The sequence below is a fragment of the Protopterus annectens genome, chromosome 1.part0, assembly GCF_019279795.1.
Source record: "Protopterus annectens isolate FY-2018-M chromosome 1.part0, PAN1.0, whole genome shotgun sequence".
Taxonomy (NCBI): domain Eukaryota; kingdom Metazoa; phylum Chordata; order Ceratodontiformes; family Protopteridae; genus Protopterus; species Protopterus annectens.
The window spans coordinates 587,523,434-587,546,756 of NC_056725.1; positions in this window are offsets into that span (position 1 = coordinate 587,523,434).

The window sequence follows — 23,323 nt, forward strand, 5'->3', positions numbered from 1 at the left end:
GGCAGAAGTCAGTAGAAGAGGGCCCAAAAAAGCCAAAGAATCATTCCAGGTCCAGCAAGGCAACTGATTAATTGCCAAAGGCTGCCTGGTAAAGGAGTGCTACTCAACCAGGATAATGGCAATGAATTCCACACAGAGCAGTTAAGCAAACAGTGGAGGCAGTTACTTTTAAAGGAATGAAATAGAAGTGTGGTCCAGGGCCAGTGGCCAAAATATCAACTAGCTCCTGTGACTATTCTCCTCCAACACATGGGGAACTGAAAAAAAAAACTCATCTCTTACACAGGGAGGTGGCAGCCATTCCCATGAAGAACCACCTTCCACCTGAAAATGACAGAGAAGCCTCCCAGCAGCTCCCAACTTTTCCTACCAAACCCTAACCACTGGCAGGACTCCACCTTTATGCCAGGTAGTGAAAGGCAACAAGTCTTCCGCCACCATTAGTGGACTCACAAACCAAAAAAGGCAAACCTTTCTGTTTTGCCAGAGACTAGGGAGGTCTCACCCACTTTCTGAGAAAGCACATGGTGTTGAACAACCAAGACTGGGGACCTTCTCAGAAGAGGAACAGCCACACACTAGAAAGGAAATGGGCCGAACAGTGAAGCAGCCAGAATTTTCCTGAATGAACAGGAAGAAAAGGACCAATGCTGGGACCAGCTCCCCATGGTACCCTCCCTTCCCCAACACAACAGACACACAGCCTTACTAAACAGAACAAAAACTGAAGCAAAGACCTACCCTGAAGCCATAGGCTCACAAAAGTGAAATCTATCTACTCAAGGGGTGTAGACAAAAGCTTCATCCGCCTCTTTTCAATGGATTTGTCTACCTAAAAAGAGGATATGAGGGCTAGCATACTAAGGAATAGGAGCAATGTTAAGAGTCCTCAGAAAGAAAAGGAAGGTGCTATCAACCAACCACCTCTGCACCACAGCTATCCCCAAGAAAGAAGTGGTAAGAGGACCTCAAATGGAATATTCACATTGCCACATGAAATTGAGTGCACCCCATAACTGGCATCATTTTTTTATATAGTTTGGTTCATAGGTTCATACTAGGCTATCTGCCCTAGGGCATTTATAAGCCTAGCCAGAATGTGTTTGGCTTTCGCCACCCATTTTAAATTTATTTTGCTATGCCCTTTTTCGAGGTTAGTATACTGTGCCTCTGTCTAACAGTGACACAGAAGTGATACCCGGGGTAAACCTACGATCTCCCATCCACTCATCAAGATTCCTCTTGAAGAGAGTCAATGAGGAACTTTGCCTAACCTGGACTGGGATTTTATTCCAGAGTGAATGGAGCCTCTGGGTTATGAATCTGTCCCTCCAGCATGTCCTATTTATTTCAGTGCTGAGGTTCATGTCTCTCAAGCGCGTAGCTCGATGGGATTTGGATTTTCTGAGGTGCAGCATGTCCATTAATTCCAGGTTGGACATGGCTTTATACATCAGGCACAGATCGCCCCTGAACAGGCGGTATGCCACTGAGTAGAGCTGGAGTTTCTTTAACCGGGCAGCATATGGCATCTGTTTGAGCCCTTTGATCCTCTTGGTGAGGTACTTTTGGGGTCTTTCCAGTTGCTGCAGGTGTCTGGTAAGGTACATCCCAAAAGGGGCATTGTACTCAATTATGGGCCTGATGAGGGATGAGTAAAGAGGCACGATGACCTCCCCTGATCTAGATGTGAATCCGTTCATGATTAGGTGGGCTAAATAAAATGTTTTTCTAACCACTTTGGCCACGTGGTTGTCAAATGAGAGATTGCTATCAACTTGGGTCCCCAAGTCCCTAATTACTTCTTCTGTACTTAATGGATTACCACCTATGTGGTAATTTGTGGGCACTTTGTTTTTGCCAAAGGGGATGACTATACACTTTTTGGCATTTAGCTTGAGGCCATGGCTCTGGCACCAGTTGTCTGTTTCTATGAGGCCCTTTTGGAGGATGCTTGCATCAGCTGGAGAGTCGATTATGGCGCCCAGTTTGCAGTCATCTGCGAACTTGGTCAGCCACAGTCCTTTCATGTTGGCCTGTACCTCTGAGAAATATATACCGAACAAGAGAGGTCCCAGGACTGAGCCTTGTGGGACACCACTTGTAACTGGTTTGAAGTCTGATATGGCTCCAGCAATTCTAACCATGTGGGATCTGTCCTTGAGCCAGTTTGCAATCCATCTAGTGACATAGGGGTTTATATTTAAGCTGGTGAGCTTATCTATAATGCCCAAGTGGGGTATTGTATCGAAGGCTTTTGCGAGGTCCAGGTAGGCTGTGTGGACCACCTTCCCCTCGTCAATGGCCTTGGTGACTGTTTCAAAGAAATCAACCAGGTTTAAGAGGCAGGATCTGCCCATAACAAAGCCAAACTGGGTAGGATCCAGTGTCTGTAGGTCCCTAATATCTTTATTTATGAGGTCCATGATGATTCTTTCCATAGCTTTGCAGACCAAGCTAGTCAGGCTTATGGGGCGATAGTTTCCAGGATCCGTTGAGGCGCCACCTTTGTAGAGAGGGACCACGGTTGCTGTACGCCACTCTTTGGGTACATATCCTGTAGTAAGGCTGAGATTGAACAGTAGTTTTATGTTTGGATTTAGCTCTTCTTGGAGTTCATGTAGGACGCAGCCCAGGACATTGTCTGGTCCCATTGATGCTGTGTTTTTTGCTTTGGAGAGGGTGGCTCTTACCTGAGCATCTGAGATGTCAGGGGGGCAGCACTCTGCTGGGATAGATATTTGCCCTTTTGGTGGGAGAAGTTTGCACTGAACCTGTCAGCTAGGATGTTGGCAATGTCTGTGGGTTCAGTGTATTTTTTGTCATTTTGGACTAATTCTGAGCATATCTGGGAATTACCACCCAGGTTCCTAACATAACTAAAGAAAGCCTTGTGATTATCCTTAGTGTCCTGTGCAATTTTTCTCTCGAAGCTGGCCTTAGACAATTTTATGAGTGCCCGTAGTTTTTTGCTAATACTGATCAGTGATGCCTTCCCTTTTTGGGATTTTGCTCTATCATTTAGTAGCTTCCTCCTTCTATTGTATAGTTTGTTTATGGCTGGGGTCCACCAGACAGGACGTCTGCCTTTGGAGGATTGGGTCTTGGTTTTATTTGGGATCGCATGATCCATGCATTCCTGAAGGTGTTCATAGAATGCGTTTATAAAGGATTCTGCCATCTGGGCCGTATTTTCCACAGGCCCGGGGGCTTTGAAGGATTCCACCTCGGTTTTGAGGAGTGTGAAATTTGCTTTAGAGAAGTTTTTCACTGTGGTTTTCTGGGCAGGGGGTGGGGTCAGGATGTGAATATCCAGTGAGATTAGTTTATGGTCTGATCTTACCAGTGAGGGATACACTTCTGGTCTGGAGCATAGAGTCCCCATGTTGGTGATGATCAGGTCCAGTATGTTTTTCCCTCTTGTGGGAGGGGTAACAAGTTGTTCCATAGCATTTGAGTTTACAAATTCTAGGAACCTTTGGGCTAGGGTGTTGGAGCTAGAGTAATGCTCCCAGTCTATGTTTGGGTAGTTGAAGTCGCCCAATATAATGGTGTTTGGAGAGACCTTCATATTTTCAAGTGTTCTCAGAAAGGCCGAGTGGGGTTCCTGGGTTTGGGAGGGTGGTCTGTAGCAAGCTATAAACTGGAAGGCAGTTTTACCCACTGTTAGTTGCACATGGATAGTCTCTGATGCTTCGTGCTTTGCCACCAACCTGGAGGTGTGGGTATCTTTGATGAATATCGATACTCCCCCTCCTTTTGTGGTTCGGTCCAAGTTTTGGGGCCGAAAAGCATGGTATGAGGTATAACCTGGTAGTGCTGGGGTGCTCTCAGGAGCCCTGAACCAGGTTTCTGTTACTGCACAGATATCGATGTTCTCCATGCTAAGGAGAGTTTCGAAAAGTCGTGCATCTTGAGGTTTAGACTTCTGGCATTGAGTAGCATTACTCTTAGTTTCTTATCCCTTGTGATACCTATGGAGGTGGGTTTGTCTTTTGAGCCTTGCCTAAAAAAGGCACTATGGGGGTAGCAAGAGCCTTTGCCAATATCCGAAAGCCCAGGAGTGACAGATGAAAGCTGTCCCTAGCGAAGCATCGTGGCTTGTCGAGCATATCATCCCAAGCTGACAGGCATTGGATCCACTTTGAATGACACCAGTACTAAAGCCAATTGTTGAAATTGATCATCTTGTCTTCATATTGTGGCATCATTCTTGGTGAGGGTAAGATGCTACTCAAGGTCAGGGTCATACTGGCCTGGGCTACATGCTCAGAGAGCTCCTTTATGTCTCTTTTCATGTAGTCCAGGGAGGTACGTCTCAGGTCATTCACACCAGCATGGACAATGACTCCTTCCCTTTTCTAAAGATCCCAATTCCAGTTGTTTTATCTCTGTTACTATATTCACTACTTCTAGTAAATTTGGTCTAGACATTGATTTCCATTTTCTACTAATTGCGTTTTTGGCAGCCACCATAATTAAACTAAGCAAGGCTTTACTATGTCTAGGCAATTCCGATGCTGTAACATAAATCAAAAAAATTATCTCCCCAGTCAGTCCATTCCGCTCACCCAGCATCTCCGACAGTGCAGTCCGCAGGGAATCCCAAAAGTCTGTCAGCTCATCACACCTCCAAAAAACATGTTTCCATCTACCTCCTTCTTGCCCGTCACATCTCCAACATTTGTTATCCACCTGAGGAAAAATTCTTTGGAGTCTACTTGGGCGATAAAAATACCTATGCAAACATTTCATGGCAAATATCCTAAATCTTCTAGACTTTGTTGCATACTTAGGAGATATACATATATCCCCATTGTCTCTTTGTGAATTGCTTATCCAAACTCTCTTCCCAATCCTTTTTAAGCTCCTCTGATTGATTCTTATAATTATAGGTTCATACTAGGCTATCTGCCCTAGGGCATTTATAAGCCTAGCCAGAGTGTGTTTGGCTTTCGCCACCCATTTTAAATTAATTTTGCTATGCCCTTTTTTGAGGTTAGTATACTGTGCCTCTGTCTAACAGTGACACAGAAGTGATACCCGGGGTAAACCTACGATCTCCCATCCACTCATCAAGATTCCTCTTGAAGAGAGTCAATGAGGGACTCTGCCTAACCTTGACTGGGATTTTATTCCAGAGTGAAGGGAGCCTCTGGGTTATGAATCTGTACCTCCAGCATGTCCTATTTATTTCAGTGCTGAGGTTCAAGTCTCTCGAGCATGTAGCTTGATGGGATTTGGATTTTCGGAGGTGCAGCATGTCCATTAATTCCGGGTTGGACATGGCTTTATACGTCAGGCACAGATTGCCCCTGAGCAGGCGGTATGCCACTGAGTAGAGCTGGAGTTTCTTTAACCGGGCAGCATATGGCATCTGTTTGAGCCCTTTGATCCTCTTGGTGAGGTACTTTTGGGGTCTTTCCAGTTGCTCTAGGTGTTTGGTAAGGTACATCCCAAAAGGGGCATTGTACTCAATTATGGGCCTGATGAGGGATGAGTAAAGAGGCATGATGACCTCCCCTGATCTAGATGTGAATCCCTTCATGATTAGGTGGGCTATATAAAATGTTTTCTAACCGCTTTGGCCACGTGGTTGTCAAATGAGAGATTGCTATCAACTTGGGTCCCCAGGTCCCTAATTACTTCTTCTGTACTTAATGGATTACCACCTATGTGGTAATTTGTGGGCACTTTGTTTTTGCCAAAGAGGATGACTATACACTTTTTGGCGTTTAGCTTGAGGCCATGGCTCTGGCACCAGTTGTCTGTTTCTATGAGGCCCTTTTGGAGGATGCTTGTGTCGGCTGGAGAGTCGATTATGGCGCCCAGTTTGCAGTCATCTGCGAACTTGGTCAGCCACGGTCCTTCCATGTTGGCCTGTACCTCCAAGAAATATATACCGAACAAGAGAGGTCCCAGGACTGAGCCTTGTGGGACGCCACTTGTAACTGGTTTGGAGTCTGACATGGCTCCAGCAATTCTAACCATGTAGATTCTGTCCTTGAGCCAGTTTGCAACCCATCTAGTGACATAGGGGTTTATATTTAAGCTGGTGAGCTTATCTATAATGCCCGAGTGGGGTATTGTATCAAAGGCTTTTGCGAGGTCCAGGTAGGCTGTGTAGACCACCTTCCCTCGTCAATGGCCTTGGTGACTGTTTCAAAGAAATCAACCAGGTTTAAGAGGCAGGATCTGCCCTTAACAAAGCCAAACTGGGTAGGATCCAGTATCTGTAGGTCTCCAATATCTTTATTTATGAGGTCCATGATGATTCTTTCCATAGCTTTGCAGACCAAGCTAGTCAGGCTTATGGGGCGATAGTTTCCAGGATCCGTTGAAGTGCCACCTTTGTAGAGAGGGACCACTGTTGCTGTATGCCACTCTTTGGGTACATATCCTGTAGTAAGGCTGAGATTGAACAGTAGTTTTATGTTTGGGTTTAGCTCTTCTTGGAGTTCATGTAGGAAGCAGCCTCGGACACCGTCTGGTCCCATTGATGCTGTGTTTTTTGCTTTGGAGAGGGCAACTCTTACCTGAGCATCTGAGATGCCAGGGGGGCAGCACTCTGCTGGGATAGATATTTGCCCTTTTGGTGGGGTGGGGGGGGAGACATTTGTGCTGAACCTGTCAGATAGGATGTTGGCAATGTCTGTGGGTTCGGTGTATTTTTTGTCATTTTGGACTAATTCTGAGCATATCTGGGAATTCCCACCCAGGTTCCTAACATAACTAAAGAAAGCCTTGTGATTATCCTTAGTGTCCTGTGCAATTTTTCTCTCGAAGCTGGCCTTAGATGATTTCATGAGTGCCCATAGTTTTTTGCTAATACTGATCAGAGATGCCTTCCCTTTTTGGGATTTGCTCTATCATGTAGTAGCTTCCTCCTTCTATTGTATAGTTTGTTTATGGCTGGGGAACACCAGACAGGAAGTCTGCCTTTGGAGGATTGGGTCTTGGTTTTATTTGTGATTGCATGATCCATGCATTCCTGAAGGTGTTCATAGAATGTGTTTATAAAGGATTCTGCGGTCTGGGCCATATTTTCCACAGGCCCGGGGGCTTTAAAGGATTCCACCTCAGTTTTGAGGAGTGTGAAATTTGCTTTAGAGAAGGTTTTCACTGTGGTTTTCTGGGCAGGGGGTGGGGTCGGGATGTGAATATCCAGTAAGATTAGTTTATGGTCTGATCTTACCAGTGAGGGATACACTTCTGGTCTGGAGCATAGAGTCCCCATGTTGGTGATGATCAGGTCCAGTATGTTTTCCCCTCTTGTGGGAGTGGTAACAAGTTGTTCCATAGCATTTGAGTTTATGAATTCTAGGAACCTCTGGGCTAGGGTGTTGGAGCTAGAGTAATGCTCCCAGTCTATGTTTGGGTAGTTGAAGTCGCCCAATATAATGGTGTTTGGAGAGAACTTCATATTTTCCAGTGTTCTCAGGAAGGCCGAGTGGGGTTCCTGGGTTTGGGAGGGTGGTTTGTTGCAGGCTATAAACTGGAAGGCAGTTTTACCCACTGTTAGTTGCACATGGATAGTCTCTGATGCTTCGTGCTGTGCCACCAACCTGGAGGTGTGGGTATCTTTGACAAATATTGATACTCCCCCTCCTTTTGTGGTTCGGTCCAAGTTTTGGGGCCGAAAAGCATGGTATGAGGTATAACCTGGTAGTGCTGGGGTGCTCTCGGGAGCCTTGAACCAGGTTTCTGTTACTGCACAGATATCGATGTTCTCCATGCTAAGGAGAGTTTCGAATGCGTGCATCTTGAGGTTTAGACTTCTGGCATTGAGTAGCATTACTCTTAGTTTCTTATCCCTTGTGATACCTATGGAGGTGGGTTTGTCTTTTGAGCCTTGCCTAAAAAAGGAACTATGGGAGTAGCAAGAGCCTTTGTCAATATCCGAAAGCCCGGGGGTGACAGGTGTAAGCCGTCCCTAGTGAAGCATCATGGCTTGTCGAGCATGTCATCCCAGGCTGACAGGCATTGGATCCCCTTTGAATGATACCAATACTTAAGCCAATTGTTGAAATTGATCATCTTGTCTTCATATTGTGGCATCATTCTTGGTGAGGGTAAGATGCTACTCAAGGTCAGGGTCATACCTGCCTGGGCTACATGCTCAGAGAGCTCCTCTATGTCTCTTTTCATGTAGTCCAGGGAGGTACGTCTCAGGTCATTCACACCAGCAAGGACAATGACTGAGTCATATTTGTACTTGCCTTGGAGTGACCTGAGTGCTTGTGTTATGTGGCGGATCCTAGCGCCCGACAAGCTGCTCACCGTGACCCTCTCCTTGTTCAGCCTGGTGAGTGGGACGTCAGTGTGCCTGACGATAGAGTCACCTATTACAAGTGTATCAGGTGTGTTGTTTAGCCTTAAGGGCTGTGATTGTTCAGCACACTGGCTTTGTAAGCTATGTGTTGCACGTGTTTTGTTTTGGGGTAGCGGTTGCTTGGATGTCTGCTTTGGAGGTCTCTGCTGCTTTGGCAGATTTTTATTTAGAGCCTCCGAGTATGTTTTTGTGTGTTTATGTGTTTGGTTTGCTGTCGTGGTAGATCTATGTGAGACTGGAATTGTAGTGAGTGTGGTTTCCTTCTCCTCCTGACTGGTTACGCCAGTACTGAGTTGAGAGAGCTTAGCCTCCAGTTTGACTATATGGTTGCATCTCTCACATGTGTTGGAATTTGTTGGGAGGAGGAGAGGGTTGTCTGTGTACATGAGGCAGTTGTAACATTGCCTCAAGATTCCCAGATTCACCAGCTGGACCAGAGAGGAGATTGTCATCTGACCTTTGGACATGCTAGAATAGTATTGGGAATTCCTTTATAATTGAAAAAAGGGAACAAGGTACTCAAGGGGAGTTTGTGAGGGTGTAGTGCTTTTAATTTTTTAGTGCTGACTTATATAATTGCTTTAGTGAGCAAGTGCCAGGAAACTTAAATGCAATGTGTTACAGGTAACTTAAATGCAAAAACGACAAACAGTAACTTTCATGCAGTATTTTATATGTTTTACTAATTATTCATTTTTTAATGGCAGGTTCTGTTCTAGATTATATTATAAACTCTACCAGTGCTGGTCTTTCATTTAGGGGCCCCCTATTTCTTTCCCTATACTCTGATATCAAGTCTTGATAGGGAAGGTAATCTCTATCCTACAGTCCAAATAAATTTTTGGCCTCTTCCCATTCTATTACCTTTCCCTTTCTAGTTATTTGCTCCCAATACCTTGGCTCATTTTCCAGTTTTCTCCAATAAATTCCAGCCCCCTCTTGCCTATTATCTGTATCCCTGACCACAGTCAACCCTATTGGCAAAATCTCTTTTCTCCAGTCTCATGCTGGTACTGCTTTGGTGGGAGACAAACATCCAAATTGATGGAAACTGTCTTCTACACCAGTGCCTTGCTACACAGATCAGACACTAGAAGCAATGTGAGCTCATTCCGCCTTTACAACCACATCTTCGGCCATGCAAATATCACCACACAGTTCACAGTGGTCATTAAGACAAGAAGTTACAGGATGGTATTAGCTTGTTTCTTGCACTGAAATTAGACCAAGGATGTCAGAAACACTCAATGCCTTGGCCCTTCCTTGTGGGCAGGAGTTGCAAGAACTGGAAGGTGTTCTTGGCTGGCCAAAAAAAAGACAACCCTCAGGGAGAGTATCAGTCAGTCAACCCTCTAAACTGTTACCAATGAAATGCCCAATTCCAGGGATGCTATCAGGGCGGTTTTCATTGGAACCACTAAAAGCCAGTTGTGTAGGTAGTGAAACATACTGAGATACTTCTCTTGTAAGATTTCAGCCATTGTACCTAACAACCTGGTAAACACTGGGAGTACAAGTGGTAACACCCTGAACTGAAACTGCAGATCACACGTACTGACTCAAAGGAATCACCCGTTAAGGATCTTAGATACTGAAATGCCAAATAGTATCTATTATGTCCAGAAACACAATCCAAGTGACTGCAGGGGCAAGAAAGTATAGTTATATAAGAACTTAGCATAACAATAGATGTCTGACTTTTTACTGTTGCAGTATTCCTTACCAAAGGGATATTCTTGCTGAGGATAGCCATATGCCCAGCCAGCATACCAAAGCCTTAGGTCCTTCCACGTGCCATATGTTAGTCATATGTCTTAGATCCAAGATATAAAATACATATGTGACATATGACAGCCATATTCCTTAGGAATGAATAGTTCCTGGAGAACCAGAGCAATCCAAGAAGAACAGAAAAGTAAGGATGTGTCCATCCAAAAAGTGGAGAAAGTAGGACCCCTTGGCCAAAGGACAAGGAAATAGAAAGTACAGTTGTGTACACTTACCATAAATGTAGATGTTCGAGTGTATTCACTGTTGCAGTCATTACATTTGGGTAATCTGCTGGCAGGTTGCCCTCAGTCGGCCTGAATAACAAAGTCTTGGGTCCTCTGTCAGCTGTTGTCTCCTCTTCCATGATGCCAGGTCATCAGGAGTATAAAACATGCAGCCGACGCCATTTTATTCAGTTTTTCTTACCCCAGATGTCAGGTGCCCCCCAAATAGGGAGCAAATATATATATATAAATAAATAGTAAATATATAAATGCACTTTAAAAAAAAAACATAAACTTTACCTTCAACTAAAAAGCAAATACACCCCAAAGGCTTTTGAGTATAGTGAAGGAAAGAAAAGGTATAGAAAAATGGGGATGGCGGGTGGGTAACCTGGAATGCAACAGTGAATACACTCGTACAATGTTCTTCATGTTTCACTGTTGCAGTCATTACATTTGGGTAGAATCCCAAAGTTATGGATGGGAGGATGGAGCTATACAGCATTAGAAGCAGCTATAAGGCCCTGCAGGACTGCAATGGCAAAGCCTGCCCTGGATTTGGAGAAGAGAGATAAATGATAATGCTTTGTGAAGGTATGAACAGAGCTCCAAGTAGCAGCTTCTAGGATATCTTTGGTTGGGACCCGTCTGAGAAAAGCTGCTGAAGTAGAGGCAGCCCTGATGGAATGTGTTCTGATCCCCTTGGGCACAGGTTTACCATGTTGTAAACAGCATAAACGAATGCAGTGGCTTATCCATTTAGAAATAGTCTGCTTTGATATAGCCTTCCCCTCTGATCGTGCAGCAAATGCTACCAGTAGTTGCTCAGACTTTCTTAGAGATTTGGTCCTATTTAAGTAGAATCTTAGTTGTCTGTGTACATCCAATGAATGCAGAATCCGCTCCCTCTTGTTCTGCAGATTTGGGTAAAATGTTGGCAGGTGAATGGTCTGGTTAAGAGCCACACTGGATACCACCTTAGGCATAAAATAAGGATTGGTCCTGAGGGACACCCTGTCTGGTAAAATATAATAAAAGGCTCCACTGCCATGAGAGCCTGTAGTTCTGAAACCCTTCTTGCTGAAGTGACTGCCAAAAGAAAAGCTGTTTTCCAAGACAGAAATTTTATATCTGCAGTAGCTGCCGGTTGAAAAGGAGGCAGGGTGAGTTTTTCCAGCAAAAAACTGAGGTCCCATGCAGGAGTTGGTGCTCTTCTGGGAGGCCTTAAAATTTTGGCCCCTCTAAGATACTGCTTAAGCAGTGGATGAGAAAAGAGGGGAGGCTCTGTGTTATAATGAGTCGAGATAGCGGAAGCATGGATTTTTATTGAAGAAAAAGATAGGCCCTTGTCAAGCATCTCAGTCAAATATTGTAAAATCTGAGGAATATTGGGCTTTTCTGTGTCTATTCCTTGTGCTTGGTTTCAAACACAGAATCTCTTCCATTTATCAGCATAAGATTTTCTAGTACTAGGCCTTCTGGCTTCCAAAATGACATCCATCACAGATTTACTGAGAGGTGTTGTTTGAATAATTAATTGATTAGCCATGTTGCAAGATTCAGAGATTGGAGCTGAGTGTGCAGAATTTGATATTTCTGCTGAGACAGTAGATGAGGTATTTGAGGCAAGCACCATGGAGGAAGGTAAGACATATTCCTTAGAAGCGGGTACCAGGGCTGGCAAGGCCAGTCTGGAGCAATTAGGATCATTTTTGGTTTTTCCTGTCTGGCTTTTAGTAAGACCTTGGAAAGCAGAGGCAGAGGGGGAAAGGCATAGACTGATAGGTTTTTCCAGCTGAAGGATAGAGCATCCACTTTCCATGCTTTTTTGTGGTGAGTTCTTGTGCAAAATTTGTCCAACTGATAATTTTGGGGAGAGGCAAATAGATCTATGTCTGGGCTCTCCCATTTCTGTGTTAACATGCTGAAGATTTGTGGATCCAGTTTCCATTCATGTGGGCCCATAAGATTTCTGCTTAGGTCGTCTGCCAGAGTATTTTACTTTACTGGCAGGAATTGAGCTTGAAGATGTATTTGGTAAGTCAAGGCTGTGTTCCACAAAGCCATGGCTAGTGTGCAAGGGGGGTAGGAATGTGTACCCCCCTGCTTGTTTGTGTACCACATAACTGTGGTGTTATCCATCCTTATCAGCAGTTGTCCTGGATGGAGTAAGTCCTTGAAGGCTGTCAGAGCATTTTTAACCGCTAGCATCTCTTTCTGGTTGATATGCCGATGTATTTGGTTTGGGCTCCATTTGCCCTGAATGCATCTCCCTGCCAGGTGGGCCCCCCAAGCATAGTCTGATGCATCTGTAGTTTGGGTTTGGGTGGCAGGGGGTAGAGTGAATGACAGTCCCTTGTTTTGGTGACATGTCTCTGCCTACCAAAGAAACTCCTGTTGTAGGCAGGGAATGAGAGGAATCATTGTTTCCAGCCTGTGACAATGTTGACTCAATAAACTTTTTAGGTACCACTGAAGTTTCCTCATATGCAGTCTCGCATATGGAATTAGTAGAATGCAGGATGCCATGAACCCCAAAGCCTGCAGAATTTGCCTTGCAGATAACTGGGTTTTTGTTGCCATCTGTTTGAAGTATGTTGTCAGTTGCCTTTTGTTTGTCTGGCATCAGGTAAGCCATCTGGGCAGTTGTATTCAAGCTTGCACCCAGGAATGTAATTATTTGAGAGGGTACCAGTTGTGATTTATTTCCATTTATAGTGTACCCTAGGCATGCTAGAAGCCTTTTTACAAATGCCAGATGTTGAAGAAGAGTGTCCTTGTCCTCTGCTTGAATGAGACAATCGTCCAGACAAGGATACATTTGAATGCTTCTTTGTCTGCAGAATGCAATTACTGGTGCCAGGCACTTTGTAAAGACCCTGGGCACAGTAGACAAGCCAAAGGGCAGTGCAGAGAATTGGTAATGCAAAAAACCTGCTTTGAAGTGGAGGTATCTTCTGCACGATTCCCTTATTGGGATATGCAGGTATGCCTTTTTTAAGTTTAGAGTTACTAACCAAGCATTCCTGCCTAGCATAGGCAGTAGCTGTTGTAAAGTCAGCATTCTGAATTTTGGAATGTCCAGGAATGTGTTCAGAATCGATAAGTCCAGTATTGGACGCCAAGAATGGTCTTTTCTGGGTACCAGGAAAAGTCTTGAATAAAAACCTTGTCCTGTTTCCATTTCTGGTACCAGTTGAATAGCCCCCATATCCATGAGGGGCATGACTTGTTTCTGGGCCTCTGCCCATTGGTTTTGTGGCAGATCTGGCCATCCGTTTGGAAATGGCAAAGAATGGAAATTAAATCTGTACCCCTAGGATACTATGTTTAATATCCACTTGTCCTGGGTAATTAATTGCCAGTTTTGAACATGAAGTGCTAGTTTTCCCCCCAGGGGGCTGCCAAAAGATAAGTGTTTGGTGCTGGTAGAGGAAAGTCATTGAGACTGCTTACTGTAGAGTTGTGCTTTGTTTCCTGTGGATTTGGGGGTGGAGGCACCCCATTGCTTTGATCTGTAAGAACCCTGTGATTGGTATCTGGAGCCTTTTGAGCGCCTGGATTTTCCCTGAGTGGCTCTGTTGGACACACAAAAGGACCAGTTTTTAGTAGGCCAGTGCCTACTGATCCTGGGTGACTGCACTTGCAAGAAATCTTTTACAGTTTGTATAGATTTAGCTTTGTTTTCCATTTTCTTTAAAACCTCTTCTGCCTTATTACCAAACAGAGTATCATGCTGCAAAGGTGCATCCAACAGTTTAGCTTTAACATGATCAGGCAGATTTTGCTCCTTGAGCCGCATGCCTTCTAACCACAGATCCAGTAACGGCGGCCCTACAAGAGGCCTCCAAGGAATCAAAACCACATTGCAAAGTATGCTTTCCAACCTGTTCTGCAGAATTCAATAATTCCTGTAACTCTTTATTTTCCGCACAATCAGAAATCAACATCATTTTCTGTTTCAATAAGCCCATAACATGCTGTTGATATTTAAGCATATGAAACTGGCAGTTTAAAGCCCTGATTGTCAAGGTTGCAGACTTATAAATCTTCTTACCCCATCTATCCAGCGCCCTGGAATCTCTATCAGAAGGGGTAGGATTTTTGGCTGCAGAGGCCTTTACACCTTTGGGACCCTCAGAAATCATCTCAGGATCAGCAGCAGGATTTTTGAAAAGAAATTTGTGGGTCAGGAACCCTGTAATATCTGTCTGGCTTACTAGGAACCGGAGGCAGGGAATCAGGAGCCATGCTTGATTCTGAGAACACATCATCAACAATGTCTAATACAGGAGGTATTGCCAAAGGCCTATGCTGAGGAAGAAGAAGGAAATCCCTAAGCCTCTTTTTTGATTCAGAGAAATCCTGACTTTTCCAGTGAAAATGTTCCCTTAAAGTATGCAAGGTCTCTCCAAAAGAATAATCCCCAGGAGGAGATGCAGATGGGATAGATTCCTCTGTATCAGAATCCTCATAGGGTGGAATAGAAAATTCCTGATCAGAAGAGGAATCAGAAAGAATGGAAACATGATCTGAAGATTCATAATCAGTGCCTTGCCTAGGCCTCTTAGCAAGGGGGGTTGGGAACCCCTGATCAAGGTAATTAAATCCTCAGCAAGGTTTTTTAGACATATAAATTGTTTTTGATCTTGTTTTTGTTGCTGGCGTTGGTTTAATATAAAAATGTTGAGGCCTGAAAACACCCTCAGAAGCCGGTGCCTGCTCAGCCGCTCGGGACCCATCCAAGGGAGAGACATTCGTGGGTTCAATACTCTGAGAATCTCGTGGCATACCAGACTCTGAATGGGTCTCGGTAAAGGCCAATGACTCTAACGTAGTGGGTATCAGGGGCTGAGAAAGCACCTCACTGAGTACCGGCGAACCGGCGACTGGCTTAGGAGAAGCTTCGTCATCTGTTTTGGACCTCGACGGTCTGTCTCTGTCTTTTTCTTTGCATTTTTTATGAACTCCGGTAGTCGGGTTGCTAACCGGCGACATTTCAGGATAATTAAATCTTGAACCAAAATATTTAGAAGCAAAAATGTACTAATGCTTAATAGTGCGTTGGTTAAATCTAACACAAACCCGACAGCAAGGCACATTGTGATCAGGGCCTAGGCAAGGAATACAGTACAAATGAAAATCCTTATGAGGTATTTGCTTCCCACAAGTAATGCAATTATTAACTTTTACTGACATTGGTAAGGAGAAAGAAAAAGTTTCCCCAACGGGGTACTTACCTTTAGTTTGAAGACTTTGGTTCTGAAACTCGAATACGACAATTTCAGGAGTCGGCCGGCCAGCACTTGGGAACTGCTTCTGGCACTGCGCGTCAAGAAAGACTGAATAAAATGGCGTCGGCTGCATGTTTTATACCCCTGATGACCTGACGTCATGGAAGAGGAGACAGCAACCAACACAGGACCCAAGACTTTGTTATTCAGGCCGACTGAGGGCAACCTGCCAGCAGATTACCCAAATGTAATGACTGCAACAGTGAAACATGAAGAACATCAGAATAGGGGGAAGGAAGGAGGGACTGAATATGCAACAGTGAAAATAGTACATCTAGTGTTATGTTAAGTTCTTACACAACTGTACTATCTCCTTCCTTATCATTGTTGTAATACCTTACCAAAGGGAGAGTACAAAAGCTACTGAAGAGAATGGGAGGAGGAAGCAACAGAAAAGCTATCCAAAAACATGTAGGATGGCCCTAGCAAATCCAGCTCTGGCCCTAGAAATTTGTCTAACTTGTGTTTACTAAAAGTATACACAGAATACAAGTAGTAGTTTCCAAAATGGATTTAGCATCCAGACCCTTAAAAAGGTACCAAAAGAGGTGACCCTGGTATAATGAGCACCAATTGAAAAAAATGCTGCTTACCATGAAAAGAATAAGAAAAAGAAATGGCCTTAGAAATCCAAGAGGAGATGATATGCTTAGAAAAAGCTTAACCCAATTTCTGGGCATGAAAGGAAACAAAGCTCAAATTTCCTTACATCTTTAGTCCTATCAAAACAATATATGAGCTGTCTATGCAAATCTAAAATTGGTAGAATAGAATCCTCTCATTAGTGATTTGAGCTGAAGGGAAAAAGAAAGGAAGATGAATAGACTGATTTACGGACAAGTTATTGACCACCTTGGGCAAAAAAAAGAACTAGTGTGAGAAGAAACTATCTTTGTAAAAAAAAAAACAGAAAAGGGGAAAGTACAGTTGTGTAAGATTTTACCATAACACTAGAAGTCCTTCTCTTACTGTTGTATTATTCTTCACATAAGGGATCTCCTGCCAAGGAGAGCCCAAAGTCCAGCTAGTAAACCAAAGTCTTCAACTCTTTTAGGCATTGTATGCCACATGTATACTCCTCAAGCACGAAGTAGGCCATAAAGGCGACATATGGACACAGATACTCAGAACTGAAAAAAAAAAACGAGGTGGAACAGACTACCCTCAGGGATCAATAGGAATAGGTGCATCCAGAAGGAAAAATTAAAAAAGGGAGAAGGGACCCTCAATCAGGAGAGCAACCAGAACACAAGACAAGATGCACGACAAAGAGGGAAGGAGGAAAGGACCAAATACTGCAATAGTGAAAAGAAGGACATCTACTGTTATGATGAGATATTACACAATTGTACTATGCCCTTCCATATCACTGTTGCAGTATTCTTCACTTAAGGGAGAGCACAAGAACTCAAAAGGAGGTCTGGGAGGAGGAAGGCTGTGAAGAACCCTCCACATACCCATGCAAGATAGCCCAGTGAAAGCCTACTCTAGCCCTGGAGACAGCATCTAACTTATGTTTAGGGAAGGTATGAACAGAGGAAAACATAGCAGCCTCAAGGATAGAATTGGTATCCCGACCCTTGAAAAAGGCACCCAAGGAGGCAACTGCCCTAGTAGAATGTGCCTTTAGAGATGAGGAAAGACATTTACCATGAAAAGAACAATAGGAAATGGCCTTAAAAATCCAGGAGATGTTTTGCTTATAAACATTCAAACCCGAAGTCCTGGGATGAAAGGAAGCAAAAAACTGCTCAGATTTACAAACAACTTTAGTCTTATCTAAATAATATCTGAGCTGTCTATTTAAATCCAAGGTGTAAAGAACCTTCTTAATGGCAGATTGTGGAAAAGGAAAAAAAGAAAGGAAGATGAATGGACTGATTAAGGGACAACTCACTGACCACTTTGGCCATAAAGAAGGGTTAGTACAGATAGACACCCCTTCTCTAGGAAAAACTAAAAAAGGAAGAATGGTCATGAGAGCCTGAAGGTTAGACACCCACTTGGCTGAAGTAAGAGTCAAAGGCAAAACAGTCTTCTAAGTACAATGTCACAAGGAAGCTGAAGAAGTATACTCAAAAGGAGCCTGGTTCAAATTTTCAAGTACAGAATTTAGGTCCCAAGAAGGTAGAATAGACTTCCTGGGAGGCCTGATATGAAGATCGCATTTAAGAAAGTGGTTGGAGGGCTGTGGCCAAGATGGTGACAAGCTAGCAGCAATGTTTCACTTCTCTGCTACATGAATTATATTTCTGATAGGAATTAATAATTTTAAGTCATCCTATTCTCCTTACTTTTGTGGAATTGTATTCTTTTTCTCGTCTGGGAAGACTCTATTTTTATATCAATCTTCAATTTTTTCCTGTCGTTATATAAGCAAAAAGGTATATGCTCATTACTTTAAGATGAGTTTTTCCAAAACCAACTCATAAGATATGACGGTTAAGACAGAACTGCAGTCACTTCATACAAATATGCAAGAACTGTTGATAAAAATGGACAAGATGGTCAATTTTAAAAAGAAATGCTCTGAGCAATTTAATCAACTACATGAAATAATGAAACAACAGAAGGCAGAAATCTCAGGCATGGAAGCTACTTTAAATGATATTGAGGGAAGGGTAACAGAAGATAAACATAATAGTGAATTTCTATTAAAACAAAATACCCTATTGCTAAATGTTGATGATCTGGAGAACAGGTCCAGGAGAAACCATATTTGGATCTATGGATTACCAGAGAAAACTGAAGGAGACAACATAATTGATTTTCTTTCCTCTTGGATTTTTAAGACTTTGAATCTACTGGAGGCATTGTCTTTCGGTATTGAAAAGGCTCACAGATCACTGGTGGTCCCCTTCATCGACAAAAAGGGCAAATCCAAGATTCATAATTGTTACATTTCTTTACAGTCAAAACAAAGAACTGATTTTAAATACAGCATGGTCAGCCTCGATAATATAAAAACAGAAAATAATTTCTTCCTTTAATGAAAGAACTGAAAAAAACTGAAATCAAAGTTCATTTATTTCCAGCTATATTAAATATTTTTCTGCCAGATGGAATCAAAATATTTGAATATTTGGAAACAGCTGTATATTTTTTTAAAGACAAATGACATCACAGACCAAATAGAAGACATGGACTGGAATGGTGCTTCTTTGAAGAAACATGCAGAAAAATATATGGAAGACAATTGAAAAGAAAAAAAGTTAAAACAAATAAATATGTATTTTTCTCTTTTTTTTCTTTTCCAGTAGGATACAATTTAAATTGCTGTTGTACATAGATATATATACTGGACAACGTTTTACAGACTTTAACAAATGTCTTTATTATATCAATATGAGAAAAAGGAAAAAAGATAATACAGCAAGTCATACATGAAATGTATAAATGTTTTTAGTTATAGTTTTATGAAAAAGTAATTAATACATTTCATATAATTTTTAAGAATACACTAAAATTTTATTTTAATGTTCTCTAATAATTTTTATTAGATTAAATGTTTTTTTTAAATCTTATTCTTTCTCCTCTTTTTTTGTTTCTTCCTTTCTTTTTATATAGTTAAAATATCTACATAAATATTCTTCAAGCACATATTAGTTTGTAAGAATGCTTTGATAGGAAAACAATAGCAGTATGTAACTGAAGTTTAGAAATACTATTTCTTTATCTGTAGTTTAGAAATACTATTTTTTTAAATCTCACATTATTCACAATATACTTATTTAGCTTTTGGACTTTCATCTAAATATATTTCATAAAGTTAAATGTAGACATCATTGTATATTGAGGGGTGTACATATCTGTCTATGTATGTGTGTAGGTGTATATAGTATGTTTATGTATATATTTTTTTTAAACTATGTTTTCTTTTTTGTTGGACTTTGACTTGGTCTGTACTGATCAGGGGAGCTTGTTTGGGTGGTCTCTTGTTGTCGACAGATAGTTTCTGTTGTGGAGTTTTTTGTGAGGATGCTAGGTCCTGGTTGTTGGGAAGTGGACGGCTTTGGAGACATATTGCTGATTTCTGCTGTTTTTGGATTGTTTGTGTCTGTAGTGACAGTTTTTTGTGTGCTACTGTTTTGGGGAGATTTGTGCTGCTAGAGGTCAAGATTTCTTGTTTGTGTGGGGAGACGGTTCTTGCTGACATTGTGAGTGATGTTGGATGGTTGGTGGCTTTGTCCTAGTTGACTGGTTTCAGTTTTCTTTGTTTTCTGTGTGATCCAAGTTTTCATATGCGCATCGCGAGCATGAACTATGTGCTTTGAAGCTTTTTGCTGTTTTTTCTTGCTTGCTGCCAAGGTTGTGAGCCATGCAGTTGCTTCACTGTTTAGATTTAAATCTAAGATTGCACTGCGAACTTGTGAAGTGTTCTCTGAGAAGTCGTGGAAAAGAGAAGTGATGTAATGCTCTCAAAGTTCAAAAGTGAATACAACAGGGAAGCTATGCATTGTGATCTACAAAGATATTCACTTTCCTCTCTATTTTATTTTCTTTATTTTAATTTATCTCAACTGTCATTAAACTTGGAATATCTATGGAGTGAGTATTAAAGCAGACATATAACTGAATTTAAGTAAGTTCTGATAATGAAAGCATCTTTGAGTCATATTATCTAATTATTATTGTAATGTATATGCAAGAGCAAAAGCTACTTTTTATTTCTATTACTGGTTTATTATAGTTAATTTTTGCAGCATATAACAACAGAAACAAAGTAACACATCTCATTTATGACAGTTAAAACTCAGATGTATTGCTTACATAATGAAACAATTTAATACGTTGCCTTTAATGGCTAGATATAATTGAATGATAGAAATATTTATATTCACTAATTTTAAATATTAAATATCTTGTTTTAATAAACAAAAGAAATGGGTTAAGTGGTAAATGAATGGTAAATGATCAATATCTCCTTTGTAAACATGTTTAACATTTTAAGGGCTCATTTGCCTGTCTTAGATATATGTAAAAGCAATGGTCACTCTGGTTTATTTTGTAGAACAATAAATGATTCTAAATACAATAAATTGAAATTCTTATTTTAAAATTGCACAAGCACAGAAAAGACAAATGTTTGTCAAATGTTACTTGAGGTTCTTACGAATTTATTGCTTTGGGCAAAATAATGCTGCTATTATATTAACTGTATTAGTTTGATACGATAACGATTATTTTAAGTATCACAATTTTTTTTTTGTAAGTTCAAATATTTCTATACGATATTGCCTTAAAGGAAGAGGGGGGTAGGGGGAGGAAAGAGGAGAAAAAAAGTACAACGCATCTTTATGATACTGATAAAAATGCATAAGCTGTCAAAAGTAGTTAATAGCAACAAAGCATTAAATACTAATAAGCTTCAGTAGTAGCTGTGTTCTAGTGACTGTTTTCCGATCAGATACTTAGCTACCTTCTGTATAGAGATATTTATAGGTTCATAGGTTTGTACTATGCTGACTGCTCCTGTAAGTCATGTTAAGCCTAGCTATTTTCCATTTTTTCATCTTCAGTTTATCTTATCTCATTAGGTTAGAGATTGCCCTTACTTACTTTACAGAGAATGGTCATATATTACTTCTAATGAGAATATCTGCAATTAATCCATGAAAGAATTAAGGAGAGACATGCATAAAATGAAGCATCTTGAACCGACTTAGTCTATTGGTAGTACAGGGAGCAGTCTTGGGATACATTTATTGTCTCTCATCTTTAGATCTAAGTTATGTCTGGTTACAAACTGTGATAAACTTTGATTAACATGAATGAAGAATTATTTTGGAACAGCAGTATCCTCTTTGAGATTTACTTGAATTTAGGATCCTTGAATCATGTGTTTATGATACCATCAGAATTGCTGAAGTACAGTAAACTTGTATGTATTGGGCTGGAGTATGGTGCATTATGAGAGATGTACAAGGGTACTATGGACAGTTAATCTGACAGATCCTCAGATGGAGCTAGATATATATTGCCTGCATGTAGAATTTGACTGAAGTATAATCTAATTCAAAAGTGAGTTGTGATATACATTAACATCTGTAAATATGGATGTTAGTCAAATTACTTTAATAATGCATACTTTTTTAGTTTTAAAGTTAAATGTAGCAGAGGATTTGGTCTTGAATAAGAAAGTTAGAGGGTACATTTGAATAGTCATGATATTCAAATGAGAGGTGTTAAACCTCATTGACTGGTTGAGTTATGATTTATCTCAATGTTTAATATTTTATTTTACAAATATACTGTTTTTGGTGCATATCATTATTAATTATAGAAGTATAACTGATAAATATATAAAATCATACTTGGTCATATTCATAAACAAGATGTGTATTGAGACATGTTATCTTCCCTTTGTTTTCTTTATTTTTTCCTTTGATTCAAAATACATAATTAGATATATGTCAGCAAATTCATCATTTATGATGTTTATTTCTATCAATGCAAATGATTTGAATAATGGTTGTAAGAGAGGAAGTCTACATAAATACTTAAAGATGTTTAATGCTCAACCTATATTTCTTCAAGAAACACATCTATTAAGAGAAGACATTGATAGACTTAATACGAATTCATGCACAGTACTTTCTAGTTCACATCATAGACAAAAGAAAAGAGGTGTTGAAATTTTATGGGGAAAAAACGTACCGAAGCCCAAAATTTTAACTACCTATAATGATAATACCGGAATGCGTTGTTTAGTAACTTTGGAAATTAATGGGAGATTATATACAATAATTAATGTTTATTGGATACAAGGGTTAGGAGTTATGGCAGTTAAACAACAGCTTGATGAGATTATACAACACTCTAATGGAAGCAATATATTAGCTGGAGATTTTAACTGTAAAATAGAAGACAATGACACAAATACTACAAATAAACATAGAAAAACAGTATCATCTAAAACTCCAAAGAATTCATAGTATGTTTAACTTTAAGGATATTAATAGTTTTTCAGAAGTAAATTCATTATATTTTAAACATTTTTCACATAGACATGGTACTCAATCTAGGATAGGCAGGATATATATCTGAAGTGACTTCGTAACAAAACTTGATAAAGTTAAAGTTATTCCATGTCTGCTATCTGATCATAACTTTACCTTTGAAGTAAAGACAAATATTAAAAATAGTATTTCACCAGAATACCATCATATATAACCAAGTTGATAGAATTCACTGATATTTTTAATAAAGAAATTAAATCTTTTATAAAAAAAGAAGTTATGTACTCACCATAACGTTCTATCTGTGTTGTCAATCTTCATTTATCCTTTACCACTGGGACACACTTCTGATCCTCGGAACTGGCTTGGCCGCTACATAGCTCGCACCAGCAAAAACTGACAAGCTATGACTCTACCCACCATACCCCTCTCCATATTACCTCAGATTGAGTTTGTAGCTATACAGAAAGACAAAGGAATTTGTAAACAGAATTGAAGAGGCCATGTCCAAGGCCAAACCTGATAAAGTTACCAGGACAAGTGTCTGATCCTCCAGAAAGTCCATAGGTGGGGGATGGAGGCTGGGGTGCAAAGGATAAATGAAGATTGACAACACAGATGGAACATTATGGAGAGTACATAACTTCTTTATCTGATGTTGTCAAGCTTCATTTATCCTTCACCATTGGGACAGAGTCCCCAGCTACTTTACATCCTGAGTGGCATTATGGAAGGATATTCCTG